At 37.0% G+C, this 16,357-nt stretch overlaps 1 long non-coding RNA gene across 2 annotated transcripts in view; it reads right to left on the minus strand.

Moving 5' to 3' along the window:
* Nucleotides 1–7,525: 7,525 nt before the first annotated feature.
* Nucleotides 7,526–16,357, minus strand: part of LOC112656562 (uncharacterized) — a 400,328-nt gene continuing 391,496 nt past the window's right edge. For both annotated transcript variants that reach the window (XR_003134461.3, XR_004812384.2), the window contains one exon: nt 7,526–7,662. This is a non-coding gene — a long non-coding RNA (uncharacterized LOC112656562). The remainder of the gene's footprint in view (nt 7,663–16,357) is intronic.

Consider the following 16,357-nt stretch of genomic DNA (forward strand, 5'->3'; position numbering starts at 1 on the left):
GGGTCTATTTTCGTACTAGTACCATACTGTTTTGATTAGTATAGTTTTGTAACATAACTTGAAGTCTGTGATAGTGATGCCTCTAGGTTTGCTTTTGTTTTTCACGACTTCTTTGGCTATTTGGAGTCTTTCGTGGTTCTATACACATGTTAGAATTGTTTGTCCCAGTTCTGAAAAATGCTGTTGGTATTTTGATAGGGATTGATTGCATTAATTCTGTATAGACCGCTTTAGGTAGTGTGGATATTTTAACAATATTTGTCCTCCCAGCCCATGAGTGTGGAATATCTTTCTATTTGTTTGTGTGATCTTCAATTGTCTTCATCAGTGTTTTATAGTTTTCACCTCCTAGGGTTAAGTTTACTCCTAGGTATTTTATTACTTTTGGTGCAATTGTTTTCTTAATTTCTCTTTCTACTAGTTCATTATTAATGTATAGAAATGTAACAGATTTCTGTATGTTTACTTTGTATCCTGCTACTTTACTGAATTGGTCTGTTCAAATTTTCTATTTCTTTTTTAAAAATATATTTTATTTATTTATTCATGAGAGACACACAGCGAGAGAGGCAGAAACATAGGCAGAGGGAGAAGCAGGTGCCCTACAGGGAGCCCAATGTAGGACTTGACCCCACGACCCCAGGATCATGATCTGAGCCAAAGGCAGATGCCCAACCACTGAGCCATCCAGGTGTCCCAAATTTTCTATTTCTTTTTCAGTTTTGGGAGAATATATGTGTCTAGGAATTTACCCATTTGTTTTATGTTGCCCAATTTGTTGGCATACAATTTTTCATAATATTCTTTTATAATCCTCTATATTTCTATGATGTTCATTGTTATATCTCCTCTTTCATGAGTTATTTTGCTTGAGCTCTCTCTCTCTCTCGTCTGACTAAAGGTTTATCAATTTTATTGATTTTTTTTTCAAAGAACCAGCTCCTGGTTATATTGATCTGTTCTACTGGGTTTTTAAATTTTAATTTAATTTAATTTAATTTAATTTATTTTTTGTTGTTGTTTTTTTTTTTTTTAATTTCTGCTGTAATCTTTATTATTCCCTTCCTTCTACTGGTTTTAGGCTTTGTTTGTTCTTTTCCTAGCTCCTTTAGGTGTAAGGTTAGATTCTTCTTGCTTCTTGAAGTAGGCTTGCTATAAACTTCCATCTTAGAACAGCTTTTCTTGCATCCCAGATTTTGGGCCATAGTGTTTTCATTTGTCTCCATGTATTTTTGGAATTCCTCTGAGTTCTTGGTTGACCCGCTCATTGTTTAGTAGCATGTTGTTTAGCCTTCATATATTTGTCTTCTTTCCTGATTTTTTTCTTATGGTTGATTTCTAGTTTGAAAGTGTGGTCAAGATGCTTGATAGGTCTTCAATCTTTTTTAATTTTGTTGAAATTTGTTTTGTGGCATAATATGTAATCTATCCTGGAGACTGTTTCATGTGCACCTGAAAAGAATGTGTACTCTGCTATTTTAGAATGGAATGTTCTGAATATATCTGTTAGATCCATCTGGCCCAGTGTGTCACTCAAAACCACCATTTTTGTTGTTGTTGTTGATTTTCTGTTTGGATATCTATCCACTTCTCTGAGTGGGATATTAAAGTCCCCCACTATTATTGTATTACTATTGATTTGCATTGTATTGCATTGATTTTTATATTTGTCTATATTGTTATTGGTATTGTATTACTATTGATTTTTATATTTGTTAATAGATGCTTTATGTATTTGGCTGCTCCCATGTTAGGTTCACACATATTTGTTGTTTTATCTTCTTGGTGGATTGTTCCCCTTAAGATTATATAGTATCCTTCATCATCTCTTGTTACAATCTTTGTTTTTAAAGTCTATTTTGTCTGATATAAGCGTTGCTACCCCAGTTCTCTTTTCACTTCCATTTACATGATACATATCTTTCTGTCTCTTCACTTTAAATCTGCATGTGTCTTTAGGTCTGAAATGAGTCTCCTATAGGCAGCAGGCAGATGGGTGTTACTTTTTTATTCATTTTGTCAGTTCATGTCTTTTGATTAGAGTATTTAGTCCATTTTCATTCAAAGTAATTATTGATAGGGGCGCCTGGGTGGCTCAGCAGTTGAGAATCTGCCTTCCACTCAGGGTGTGTACCCAGAGTTCCAGAATCGAGTCCCACATCGGGTTCCCTGCATGGAGCCTGCTTCCCTCCCTCTGCCTGTGTCTCTGTCTCTCTCTCTCGCCTCTCTCTCTCTGTGTCTCTCATGAATAATAAAATGTTTTTTCTTAAGTAATTATTGATAGGTGTGTATTCAATGTCACTTTGTTACTTGTGGTTGTTTTTGCAGTTCTTCTCTGTAGGTTTATATATGATGTCTTATACATATAGCAGTCATAATAGATTGGGAGTCATTTAAGTTGTACTCATTCTTTACTCCTGTCCCCACCGAGTTTTAGGAATGTGATGTCACACATTACATCCCTTTATTTTGTGAATCCCTTCACTGGATTTTATAGATAGACTTAATTTTACTGCTTTTGCACTTCCTACTTTTCTTACTCGTACTTCTGGTCTTTCTACTCAGAGTATACTTTAATATTTCTTGTAGGGCTGGTTTAGTGGTGATGAATTCCTTTAATGTTTGGTGTCTGGGAAACTATTTATCTCTCCTTCTATTCTGACCGATAGCCTTGCTAGATAGAGTATTAATTTTTTTAATATAAATCTATTTTTTATTGGTGTTCAATTTACCAACATACAGAATAACACCCAGTGCTCATCCCATCAAGTGCCCCCCTCAGTGCCCATCAGCCATTCACCCCCACCCCCTGCCCTTCCATCTTCCCCTTCCATCACCCCTAGTTCGTTTCCCCAGAGTTAGGAGTCTTTATGTTCTGTCTCCCTTTCTGATATTTCCCACACATTTTAGATAGAGTATTATTGGTTGTAGATTTTTTTTCTTTTCAGAATTTTGAATATATCATGCCACTCTCTTCTGGCCTAATAAGTTTCTGCTGAAAAATCAACTGATAGTCTTGTGGGGTTTCCTTTGTATGGTACTGTTTTCTTTTCTCCTGCTGCTTTTAAAATTCTCTTTATCACTACTTTTTGCCATTTTAATTACTGTGTGTCTTGTTGTAGACCACCATGAATTGAGTTTGTTGGGGCCTTCTGTGCCTTCTGGATCTGGATTTCTCTTTCCTTCCCCAGATTTGGGAAGTTTTCGGTTTTTATTTCTTCAAATAAATCTGCCTCCTTTTCTCTCTTTTCTTCTGGGATTTCTATAATGTGAATGTTGTTACATTTGATTGTGTTATTGAATTCCCATAATCTATTCTCATTTTTTATTACTCTTTTTTCCTTTCTCCTGTTCAGCTTGATTGCTTTCCATTACTGTATCCTCCAGGTCACTGATTCACTATTCTGCTTCCTTTAATCTACTGTTTATTCCCTCTAGTGTACATTTAACTTTAGTTATTGAGTTCTTCATCTCTGATTGGTTTTTTTGTTTGTTTGTTCGTTTTCTATCTCTTTATTGGTTGTTTCACTGAGATCCTCCACTCTTTTCTCATGTCCAGTGAGTGTATTTAGGACTATTACTTTAAATGCTCTGCAATAGCATGTAAACCAAGCAGGCTTTGGAGAGCTTTCCCTACGTGACTTAGTTCCATGTGCCCATTTGTAGACTTTGGAATGTAGGGGATCCCTGGGTGGCGCAGCGGTTTGGCGCCTGCCTTTGGCCCAGGGCGCGATCCTGGAGACCCGGGATCGAATCCCACGTCGGGCTTCCGATGCATGGAGACTGCTTCTCTCTCTGCCTGTGTCTCTGCCCCTCTCTCTCTCTCTGTGACTATCATGAATAAATAAATAAAATCTTTAAAAAAAAAAAAAAAAAAGGAATGTAGTGTGCTTGTATATAGCTTTCCTGATCTTTCTTCATTTTTTTTCTCTATTACATTTAAATGCACATTGGATATTTATATGCTGTATTAAACTTTTATAAATATAAAATAAATAAATAAATAAATAAATAAATAAATAAATAAATAAATAAATAAATAAATAATAAATAAATAAATACATACTCTGTCAGGCATATTACTTATCTCTGTTTAGGTCTTTTACTGTGATTTTGTCCTGTTCTTTCATTTGGGGCAGATTCCTCTGTCTCCTCATTTTGTCTAATTCTATGTGTCTGTGTTAGGAAGATCACCTATGTCTCCTGCTCTTAAAAGCAATGGCATCATGAAGAAGAAATATTATACTGCCCTGCAGTGCAGCATCCCCTGTTCACCAGAACCTGGCACTTCAAGGGTGTGTCTTATTTCTGTGTGTATGTGTGTGCACCCTACTGTTGTGGCTGAGCTGTGTTTGCCTTCAATCCAGTCATCTACAATGGCTCTCTTTGCCTATTGTGGGCAGGGTTGGTCCCTATGTTAATGGACCAATCTGGGGCCACTTTGGGTCTGAGTTAGTTAAGACCAGGTGTTTGCCAGAACTGCATTAACACTGAACTGCAGTGTTCCTGAGTAACACACTGATCTTCCTGTGTTATTCTGAGAAGCTTTTGTTGGTGAATGGAGCCCAAAGTCAGACCCAAAGTCTTCTCCCAGCCTGCTGCTGGGGCAGCAGTTGAACTGGTGTATGTGGCTTCTCCCCTTCTTCCCAGGGCAAGAGTCACCTTGGAATGGTGCTGGCCCCTGTTGGGGCTACTTGTATAATGCAAGGCTTGTGGCACCACTTTGGATGGACTCCTGCTGAGGGCATGTTGTATGGGATGGGTCTGCAGGAGAAAGTGGGGTGGGGAAATGGAGTGTTAGCAAGGATTGAGATCTGCTATGGGAGGAGCCCTAAGCAGCTTTGGAGAACTGCTGAGGGTAGGTTAGAGGGGGCCAGTGGCAGGAAAGTGTCAGCGCAGGGGTGACGAGAGCATGCTGTTAGCAAGCTGGGGGGGAGAGTATTCATGCTGGTTTACACAGATGTCATATATCTAGGATGAGGAGTGCGGGAGGGAAATGGTGCCTGCCAGCTCTTTTGTTCTTAAAGAAGACTCCTAAAGATGCCCCTGTCCCTGCCCCTCCAGCACACTTCGGTTGTTTCTATATCTTGGCTATTGTAAATAATACTGCAATGAAAAATGGGAGTGAACATATCTTTTCAAGTTAATGTTTTAATTTTCTTTGGCTACATACCTGGGGTGGATCATATGGTAGTTCTATTTTTATTTTTTGAGGAACGTTCACACTGTTTTCCATCGTGGCTACACCATTTTACATTCCATCAACAGTACAAAGAGTTCCCTTTTCTCCACATCCTTGCCAGAATTTATTATCTGTTGTCTTTTTGACAACAGCCATTCTAACGGGTGAGGTGCTATCTCATTGTGGTTTTGACTTGCATTTTCCTGAAAATTAATGACATTGAACATCTTTTCATGTACCATTTGGTTATCTATGTCTTCTTTGGAAAAGTGTCTATTCATACCCTCTGCCTATTTTTTCAATCAGATTGCTTGCTTTTTTTATTATTGAGTTGTAGGAGTCTTTCAAACTGAGATGCATGATATATGATATATAAGAAGCATATGTCTGTATAGTATGTATATGCACGAGTAGTATAAGCAGAAGTTAATTGGTTGTGGGATTTTGGGTGAAGAGATAGTACCAAAGTATGCAACGCAAAGGAAACAGTAAGTCTGCAGAGGTTCCAGGCACCCTGTAGAAACTGAAAGAAGGCTGGTGTCACTCCTCTGGGGGAAGAAGAATGGCCGAAGTTGAGTCAGGCAGGGGCCACATCATGCAAGAGTGTGAAGGCTGAACTAAAAATATCATTTGAAAAAAAAATCATTTTGATAAGTTGCTGAGAAATTGTTCTAAGAAAAACCAGTGATTCATAGTATGCCTTTCCACTTCTGTGATGGAAAGAAATAATGCTCAGACATTATGTTGGCTTCATTGCACTCTGAGTGCCCTAGTGAAGGAGCCGTTTTCTTATCAGCACATATAGCTCAATTTTCTGATTACTATTATTTCTTGCCCTCATAGTAAACATGAGAATTTGAGGCTCAGTAAAGCTTACCTGAGGTTGCCATTTCCAGAAAAAAAGTATTCAAATCAACAAAATTTGCTGAATTGCTTTTCCCTTATTATTTTAGTTGGCTAGAGAGTAGACCCAAAAACATTCTCTGAACTATCTGTAGTTTGCACCTTCTGAAAGACACTAGATCCTTGCTACTCAAAGTGTGGTCTGCAAACCAGCAACATCACAGGGAAAGTGTTAGAAATGCAGAGTCTTGGGTCCCACCCCAGGCCCACTAAATCTGAATCTGCATTTTTATCAGGAGCTTCAAGAGGATTTTTGTGCATATTAAAGTTTAAGAGCTGCTTTTAGGTACTAGAAGAAATGAATTCAAAATAATGTATAAATTAGAGCATCAAGAGTAAATTTAAAATTAGCTTCCTTGTAGTTAATTATCATTTTAATGTAAAATGTCCTTAACACTTTCATAAATTCAAATTTAATTATTGTTATGGAAAATGTTTCACTAGGAAACAATTACTCTAGGCATGATGCCAACAGTTTCAAGGTTTAAAATTTACTCAAAACACAGCAAAATATTTTGAGTGTAGCATATTTCCTTGTAGGGCAGAAATAGCCATGCTAAATATCAATTATCGATCACTGTAATTTCTTGTAAGCAAACAATGTACATAGTGGTTAAAGGCAAAGCAACAATTCAATGATATGTTATTTGTACTAAAATCATTGTTAAATGATTATTTAGCCCTTAAGATCCTTACAATCAAAATCTAGAACTATTTATGGGATTCGTGTTTGAAATTTCCAAGAGTATTTGGACTTATTTGGAGCTCAAGTTTATATAATAAAAACACATTCTTAACAATTTATTTAACTAAATTTGGAGCTCCAAGCTCTCAATGGATGTATGAATCATGGGAGCCTTGCCAGATGTTTTGGAGTGTGGAATTCAAAACACATTAGCAGCACAGCACGTCATGAAGTTTGATGCAAAACATTTCTTCTCTCTTTCCAAAAAGCCTTGCTTAGTTTCTATTGTAAGGCATGAACTATGGTGACAGTTCATAGCTCTAGGGAAACATCTAAAATCCATAAGTAGTATCTACCCAGACAGTGGAAATATGAGGCAATTATCTACACAATCTAGGCCATAAAAAAGCCTGCCTACCCAACCGTACCCAGATAACCAAGTCCAAAATGCATAATTTACCTGTTAGGTTTATTTCACTTTTTTATACCTACATTCTATAGATGATCTCTTGTCCCTTGCTCCATTATCACCCTCCTTACCCTCAGCAGATGACCTTCTTTATCCTTTACAGAGAAAATACAATCAGTTTAAGTTCCATAATTTTACCAATACAGGGGCCAGAATCTGTTTCTCTGGGATACTGCTGTACCACTTATACCTTCTTTTTCTTGTCCCTTTCCTCTGAATCTTTCCTCTTTCAAATTTGTTCCAGTATTTACTAGTGTCATATTTGATGTAAGTCATGGGCTTTCAATAAATGTGTAAGATAAGACTTTATTCTCCAACATGTAAAGACAAGTAAAACACACCCAATTATCTTCTCCTAACCCTCTTCTCTGCTGAAGATGCCAAACTTCTTTGTCTTCACCTCTTCGTTTAGAGTTAGGCTGCCTGAAAGAGATATTAACATTGTGTAACTCCTCTTTTCTCCTGAACCAATGCCCACAACTCAACTGCAGCAGTTGATGGCAATATGACCAGTTACTGCCTATCTGCAGAGTTGAAGAGTTTTCCATTCCTCATTGTATTTAACCTCTCCACATCACAGTGAGCCTTTCCAACACCTTCTTGAAATTCTCCACCTTCTTCCTTGGATTCCCTGGTACCCTCTTTCCAATGCTTCTTCCCAGTTCCTTTTAGCTTCCCTTTCAGCCTCATCTCCAGAATTGGGGGTCCTCCCTCTTTTCTGTCCCACTGGTGAATTCAGTTTGTTTTTTTCTCCCCTCCTATCGCTTTTCTTGGCACAAGAGTGTTGCCTCAATTGACCATTTTCACCAACTCCTGGAATTATTGTTCTTTTATTTATTTTTAAAGAGCTTTATTTGTTTGTTTATTCATGATAGACACACAGAGAGAGGCAGAGACATAAGCAGAGGGAGAAGCAGGCTTCCTGTGGGAACCTGATGCAGAACCTGATCCAAGGACCCCAGGATCATGACTTGAGCTGAAGGCAGACACTCAACCACCAAGTGACCCAGGCACCCCGAATTATTGTCATTTTAAAGGAAATGAGGTTTCTCTTCTACCTAAGTTTCCTGATGCCCCATTACTTATAAACAAATGTGTCTCCTTTATTTAAAATATGAATTATCACAAATGGTCATTTATACATGCTTTTGTCAGTGTTTAGGTCCTGCCTAAGTAACTATGTTGGGAAAATAATCTATAATGATAACAGCTGGCATTTATTGAGAGTCTCTAAGCTTTGGGCATTGTGCTAATTGCTTTAACTGCATCTTTGTATTTATTTCTCACAAATATACTATGAGCTGTTCTTATTCATTATTTTCACTTACAACAGAAATTAAGGATAATAACTTACTGTATGTCACAGAGAAGATAAGTGATGGAGCTAAGATATGAAACTATTAGATAGGCATAACTTTAGATTCCATACTCTCAGCCAGGTTCTGCATGGCCTTATGATATGGTATGTTCAGAAAGTCACCAGCATCTAGTATTGCCAGTAGTCCTACCCTTAGACATTATCCTTTGGTCCTTCCTTAGACCAAAGGAAGAAGAGCCTTCATCTGGGTCCCATAGCAAGCTCTGTCCTAACTCTTCCCCACAGGGTAAAATGTTTGTTTTGCAAAGGGTACATGCCACTCAAAGCATATGCCCTCTCCCAGGATATGTACATCCCTCTTTCATAGGTCTGTTGTCCTGAGCAAAGACATGGTTGCAGAGTCCGCATGTCTAGCTAGGCCCATGTGTTCCAAGGTAGAACTGGGGTTTCCAAAGAAGTGTATTTGAGGCCTCATGGTATGGGTAGAGTTGGATCAGGAGAAAGGGAACAGACTGCAAACCAGAGGCTGGACTCTCTCTGCTCTACCACATTCTAGCACAGAAATCCAAAGATCCTATAACCTGGCCTTCCAGGTAATACAAAGATTTTTTTTTTCTAACTAGAACAGAGAATATTTTATTTTACAGTTGTTTAAACTTGATTGAAAACTCTTAAATATTTAGACACATGATATATGTGTCCCAATGTCTGTTTGTCCTGGCCTTGAAATTGTTATGAGTGGGCCTGGATGTCAAGTTATCTTGTTTGCCATTTAAAGCTATAGGAGGCTAAACACCACAAATTGTTGTTGTTTAAACACCAACAATATTATATGTATTTTGAAGACTATTTTTTAAAGTTTATTATGTGTAAGAATCACCTAGAGCAGTAATTTGTATAGTTTAATGTGCCTGAAAATCACCTGGGGATTTGTTAAAATGTAGGTACTAACTCAGCAGGCTGCAGGTAGGGCCTGAGAGTCTGAATTTCTAACAAGCACCCAGGTGATGCTGATCCTGTTGGTCCCTGGACCACATTCTGAGCATCAAGGACCTGCAGTACTTGTTTAAAATGCAAATTCGTAGGCATCACCCTCTGAAATTCTGATTAACGAGATCTAAATGGGATCCAGATGGTAAGCAAAACAGGAATTTTTAAGAAGCAACCCAGGTGGTGCTAGTAAGGTGGTCTGTAGCCCACATTTTAAGAACAAATGCTTTAGAACATGCTTCTCAAACTTTGCTGTGCATATGGATTCCTGGGGATCTTGTTAAAATGCAGATTCTGAGTTAACGGCTGCATTTCTGATAGGCTTCAGGTGATGCCGGCACTACAGACCAGCCAACTATACTCAGAGTAGCAGGACTTCAGGAGGCCAACTCAGGGCCTTTAGCCACTTTGAATACAATGCATTTAATTGTGAGGTAAAGAGTGAGAAGGTGACTTGGAGTATAATGTCTTGGACAACATCCTTAATTCTTTGCATCACAAGTTTCACACAAATAATCTTCAGACCTTTTTATGACCCCAAATTCACTGGTGGTCCCTGTTTGGGAACAAGTATTTCTGTTCCCTTCAAGGGTCCTACTAGCTGGGCTAAGGATCAAATTGACATGAGATAGATTAACAGGAGAAAATAAAATTCAATACCATATGTATGGGGGGAGTCACATAGACAGGCAAAATGAGGTATATATGTCATCCTGAACTAAGGAGAAGGGGGTAGGGAGGAGTCTGGGACTTCAGAGGAAAGGCATGTAATTCACAGGGTGTTAAGAAGAGCAGATGTTTGGTAATTAAATGTTTGCCTTGCCATCTAAATGGGTTATTCATGTAAAATTGATCTTTGCTAATAACCTTTCTTCTGGGAAAGCCCCCCCCACACACACTCTAGATTCTTCTGTGTAGGTAAGGGAGGGGCAAAAGATTCTCTTTAGCTCAGGGTCTTGACGCCTTTAGTTCAAAATAATCCACATGCCAATGTGGCACGCTGCAAGTGGGGATCTGGCTCTCCTGAGCCCCTTCAGTTCCCTGTCTGAAACTTCCTTGGGAGTTTTACATGTTAAAAGTTGAGATGGTAGATTGTTTCATCTCATTGATCCAGTCTCTTTGAGATTGGTTTAGTCAAACTCATTTCAGGAGGCAGTGATGTAGGTATATGCTCAAAATAAGACCTATGATTCAAGTAATTCAGGTATTAAATAAGAAGCATTTCAGTGAAAACAGAAGAAAAACAATGGTTAATAACTGGATCAAAGCTTAAAGGCAGTCTCTGAGTTCTGAGCATAGTTACTTGAGGAGACATCTAGATATCAGACTCAAAGCATCTTCAGATAGAGTGAGGGCAGGTAGTGGCAATCTGACAGATATTCCTAGGTTGCAGCTCAAATGTCTCTGAGGATCCCTAGCTCACAGAGCAACAGGCCAAAGATGAGCTGTTATGGTGAATTCTGTACATTGGGGTCACTGAACGAAAGAGGGCAAAAAATGATTCCAAGTCAGAAAGAGAGGGGAAAAATCAAAATGTTAGTTTGAAGAACTGTAATCAAGTGGAGGACACTAAAGAAATCAGGATCTAGTCCATTTTAAAGTGAATAGTATTAAAGATGTCATTGAAACATATTTTCTCTCTATACTCAACCTCACTTTTGCCAAAGATAGCCACATTAACGCCAATTTATTTGCAAAATAAGTGTAGTTTCAAAAAACTTGACTTGATTTTTTATGTGAGTGCAACAAGAATAGTGTCTAACCATATAAATGCTTTTAATGGCCTCTTCAGGCCAGATGTCAGGCCTAATGCTCGCCTCAGATTTCACCTGTAATACCTATAGTTTTGGTTGAATTAATTTCTCTTCTCAAGGTCCCCCAAATATCCTAAGGTTCCTGTACCTGCCAGAAAGTGACCTTCTTTATTTCCCTGGTAAGGCAAACTTAGATCCTTAAGTTTGCCTGCTCATGTCTGAGTCTACACAGGTTTGCTCAGATATGACATTTCAGTCAAAGCCTTGGTAACATAACCGATGTTTCTAATTGTGTCCTGTCATAAAGAGAACAGAGTATTATTGAATTTATGCAAATAAATATATTGCCATAGAAATCTAAGTATGCTCACCGAGAGTTTCTGAATTCTAGAGGGTCCCAGTAGGGAGGAATGACAAATGTTTCAATTTGTTCACAAAGGTGTATTTTATCAAATCACCATAAGTTGGTTGGCCTAAGAGAAAAGGTTTTCTTAAATCTGGAAACAAATTCTTTTAAAAGTTGGCACCCTTTCAAACAAAACGTCATAAAAAATATAATTATCTTCCGCAATTCATTCAGTCCCATGCTATTAATTTTTGTTCTGCTTGAATCCAATTTTTAGTTCTGGACATTTTTACCTAGTTCAGTTTAATGATCTTAAACTTATCGGAAACCTGGACCCAAAAGAGTAACTGTAAATGACAGAAGACTTAAAAATGACCACGGTTAAAGATCTAAATAGAGCTAATTACAATGCAACTGATAAGGAAATTATTTTTGTGACATCTAACACTTCAAGATAGCAACATACCAGGACATAGGATTTCTAGGAGTTTCACATACTTTGAGATCACTTATTTTAAATAATATATCTACATAAATATAATCTAAGAGGGTTTAATATCACTTTGCTTGACAATACAATTTAACATACCAAATAAGCCTAATTAGTTTAATTTCTCACAACTTCTTTTTTTCTTGAAATGTTACAGGGACCCATTGAAAAATTTCACATAGATTGTGATCAGAAGACTTCATTTTAGAATTTGATTTGGGGAAGTATACCAAAAAATATCAAAAGGTTTGAACACTTGATTAGACAGGATCACAAATTATTACAAAAATAATATTTAATTATATACTTAACCGAAGTGACAATAAAAGATTTCAAAGGCAAATATAGAGGGGTGCCTGGGTGGCTCAGATCATGATCTCAGGGTCCTGGGATGGAGCCTCCACATTGGGCTCCCTGCTCAGCGGGGAGTTTGCTTCTCCTTCTCCCTCTCTCAAATAAATAAAATCTTTAAAAAACAAACAAACAAAAGCCAAATATATAAAGTGACATAGCTGTGAGCTAAATGTAGCTCTTTTACTATTAAGACTCAATTTTCTTAGGCAATCAAAGACCTGATAAACATAGGAAGTTATTTTGACAAACATAGAATCATTGTTTTGGGGGGGGGACAAGTAATTTAAAAGATAAAACCTTTTGTTCACAGTTTCTTAGGAAGAACAGACAAATAGTTTAAGAAAACTCTATACTTTTAACAAAGAGGAAAAAAACTTTGCACAAGTGTTAAATGTATCCTAATCGTAGCCGGTACTGACCACACATAAATTTCTTTCCAAAGATTCTTTCTCCATAAACTTTCTTTTTTTTTTTTTTTTTTTTTTTTTACATTCAGATGTCGTTCTAAATTTTCCTTCTTTATATAACCAGTCTTATTTTAGGACAAAAGTATTTTCTTTTCGCTCAACAAATATATATTTTTATTCCTTATACTTTTTCTTACCAAAAACATAACTTACTTACCTTGCACACAGTTTTTTTTCCTCTTATTTCCTGTAGTATTAATTACATTTATTAGAATTCTTAATGCTCAGAAACCTTAATTTCTAGTGAAAACTAAGTAGTAAGCAATCATGAACTGTTACACCAGAACTCTTTAGATTGGGAAATTTATGAGATTACTTTTAATTTTTTTTAAGATTTATTTATTTTAGAGGGAGGGGGGGGTGTGTGAGTGGGAGGAAGGGCAGAGGGAAAGGGAGAGAAGCAGAATTCCCGCTGATTACGGAGCCCCCACAGAGGGGGCTCCATCTCAGGACTCTGAGATCACGACCTGAGCTGTAATCAAGCGTTGGATGCTCAACTGACTCAGCCACCCAAGTGCCCCATATTACATGATTTTTAGAAACTTTTCTCATACTACAATCTTTAATAATACATAAAAGATGCTTGTCAACAGACCCACATTTATCTTTAGTTTCTCTATAATATACAAAACAAGAGTAGATAAACCATGCTCAGTATTCAATGTTGCATTATTTTATCTGATTTAAAAATGACCTAGATAATCAATGAACTTTACCCATCATTTAGCTTAGAAAGACTTTAAAATGTTAGGTCACCAAACATTTTGGTATTTGAAAGTTTACATATAAATATTTTTATTTTATTTACTTGTGCTTAACAATTATGCTTAGACTACCTACGAAAAGTTCCTGAGGCATTCGACAAAACCAACCATTACTCTAAGGGGGTTTGGGGGGCAAATTTTGCAACAGAAGTACCATATATTCATTTGACTTTTAGTAAACACAAGCAGAATAAAAGTTTATATTTAGTGATGATAACTCTAAGGACATGTATATTTTAATTAAACCAATAAACTTAAATTAGCTTTAATACCAAATATTTTCCAGATCATGTGACCTTGAAAAACATTTGAGTTAGTCTTTCTGAGTTTTAGAATGCCCAATCCTTATAAGCACTTGCCTTCAAACCAACTAAATAGAGCTCTTTTACAAATTAATTTTTGCAATGCCATCAGAGATAGAGAAAACATTTTACATTTACAACCTACATGGACACACACACACACATCAAAAACACAGACAAAATGTAAACAAAATCTTAGTTTTGTTTCTACTAATATTTGTGGGAAGGACATGATAGGCCCAATTTTTAAATACTCCCCTCTATGTGTGTGGGTATGTATGTATTTTTATGAAAAACTTTTTCCTGAAGGCTCACAGGCCTTAGAAAAGATAGGGGTAGAAAATTTATGACAGGCACAGAGAATCTAAGTTTTCTCCAAGGTGGCTATTTGGAGTATACCTGCCCATTATCAGAGGTGCTAAAGTCTGGGCATAAAAGCCCCTTTGTAGCACTTTGTGTTTTAAAAAGATCTCGTTCCCTCTTTTTTTTTTTTTCTTTCCAGTCTCAGGAGAGTGTGCACTGTTTACATATCAGAGACATGTTAAGATTTATAATTTCAAGGGACAGAAAGAATGTACAAAAAAAATTTACAGAAAAATTTTATTCCAATATCTTGATTTTTCAAATCATATCTATAAACATTTTGAGATGAATAGGTGAGGTTTGGAGATTGGTAAAAATAAATGGACTTTAACTTGTTTCTAGAGTTAATAATTCTGGTTTGTAGAGATTTATATAAAGACAGTTGTTCCTAACTCCACAAAAAAACGGATTCCAGCTTGAATATCAAGGGACTAGCTCATATCTTTTTAACTACATTTGCTTCTTTATACCAGGGAGAATTTTTAACTAGAATGGGAACCAAAAAAATGTATGCCCTTGTGAAGTCTGTCTAAAGTATTTTAACAAAATCCCTTTTTTTTTTTTTCTTCCTGGGCACACAATTTAACGTTGTTTTCTATTAGGCCCAGAATACTGGCATTTTGCAGATCATTTGGAGGAGGAAGAGAAATTTGTAAGTCTAGGAGGAATTTTGGTCATCTATTTCCTCAGAAAGGAAGGTTGTAATATAGTCAAAAAAACATCTCAAATGACTCTCTAAATTCAGTAGGATCTTTTGAAAGTAGAGGTAAAAGGGCTTTATATCTGCAAGCTCTGCTGTTATCTTTCCTGTCGGGCATCGACACTCCTGCAAAGGACACTGTATATGAACACCTGAGGCTTGGCAGAGCTGATTCCAGAGCCCTGGAAGGTAGGAGCAAAGCAGTCGTATTGCCAGTCGTGGGTGCTTTGGTTAAATTTATTTTCTGGCTTTCAGCACTTACATAACTCTGAACCTAGAGATTGGGCCCGAGTGATCTCTGTCAGTCTTCTAGGGAAAGGGGAGTTAAAACAGGCAGATGTGGAGAGATTTACAGATGGAATTTACATTAGGATGGTCCAGAACATTTCTTTTTGTCTTAAGTCTACCTTCTTTTACCTTGTCAGAGGAGTCTTAAGGTTAGCTGTTGTACTAATAAGATGAGTGAGAGCCTCTATAATACATACATATTTAAAGTATAAGCAACTTAAAGGATCCATTCATCTCTAAAACCAAACAAAATAAAGAATCCATCATCTGGCCATTGATAAGTAGGATCTATTCACAGTGACTCAAACCAATGACCCTCTTTTGTTTGTTTCAGGTTTTTATTTAAATTCTAGTTAGTTAACATATGATGTAATGCTGGTTTCCGTAGAATTTCATGATTTATCAGTTACATACAACAGCCAGTACTCATCCCAACAAGTGCCCTCCTTAATGCCCATCACCCATTTAACCCATGCCCCACCCACTTCCCCTTCGGCAACTTTCAGTTTGTTCTCTAGAGTTAAGAGTCTCTTACGGTTTGCCTCTCTCTTTTTTTGATTTCCTTCCCTTTGTTCATCTGTTTTGTTTCTTAAACTCCACATATGAGTGAAATCATGGTATTTGTCTTTGTTGACTTATTTAGCTTAGCATAATATACTCTAGCACCACCCATGTTGTTGCAAGTGTCAAGATTTCATTCTTTTTGATGACTGAATAATATTCCATCACATATACACACACATCTTCTTTATCTTCATCAGTCAATGGACATTTGGGTTCTTTCCACAATTTGACTATTGTTTATAATGGTGTTATAAACATCAGGGTGCATGTGCCCCCTTTGAATCAGTATTTTTGTGTCCTTTGGGTATATACCTAGTAGTGCAATTGCTGGGTCCTAGGGTAGTTCTATTTTTAACTTTTTGAGGAACCTCCGTACTGTTTTCTACAATGGCTGTACCATTTTGCATTCCCACCAATA

The sequence above is a fragment of the Canis lupus genome, chromosome 37 (assembly GCF_003254725.2).
Source record: "Canis lupus dingo isolate Sandy chromosome 37, ASM325472v2, whole genome shotgun sequence".
NCBI lineage: Eukaryota > Metazoa > Chordata > Mammalia > Carnivora > Canidae > Canis > Canis lupus.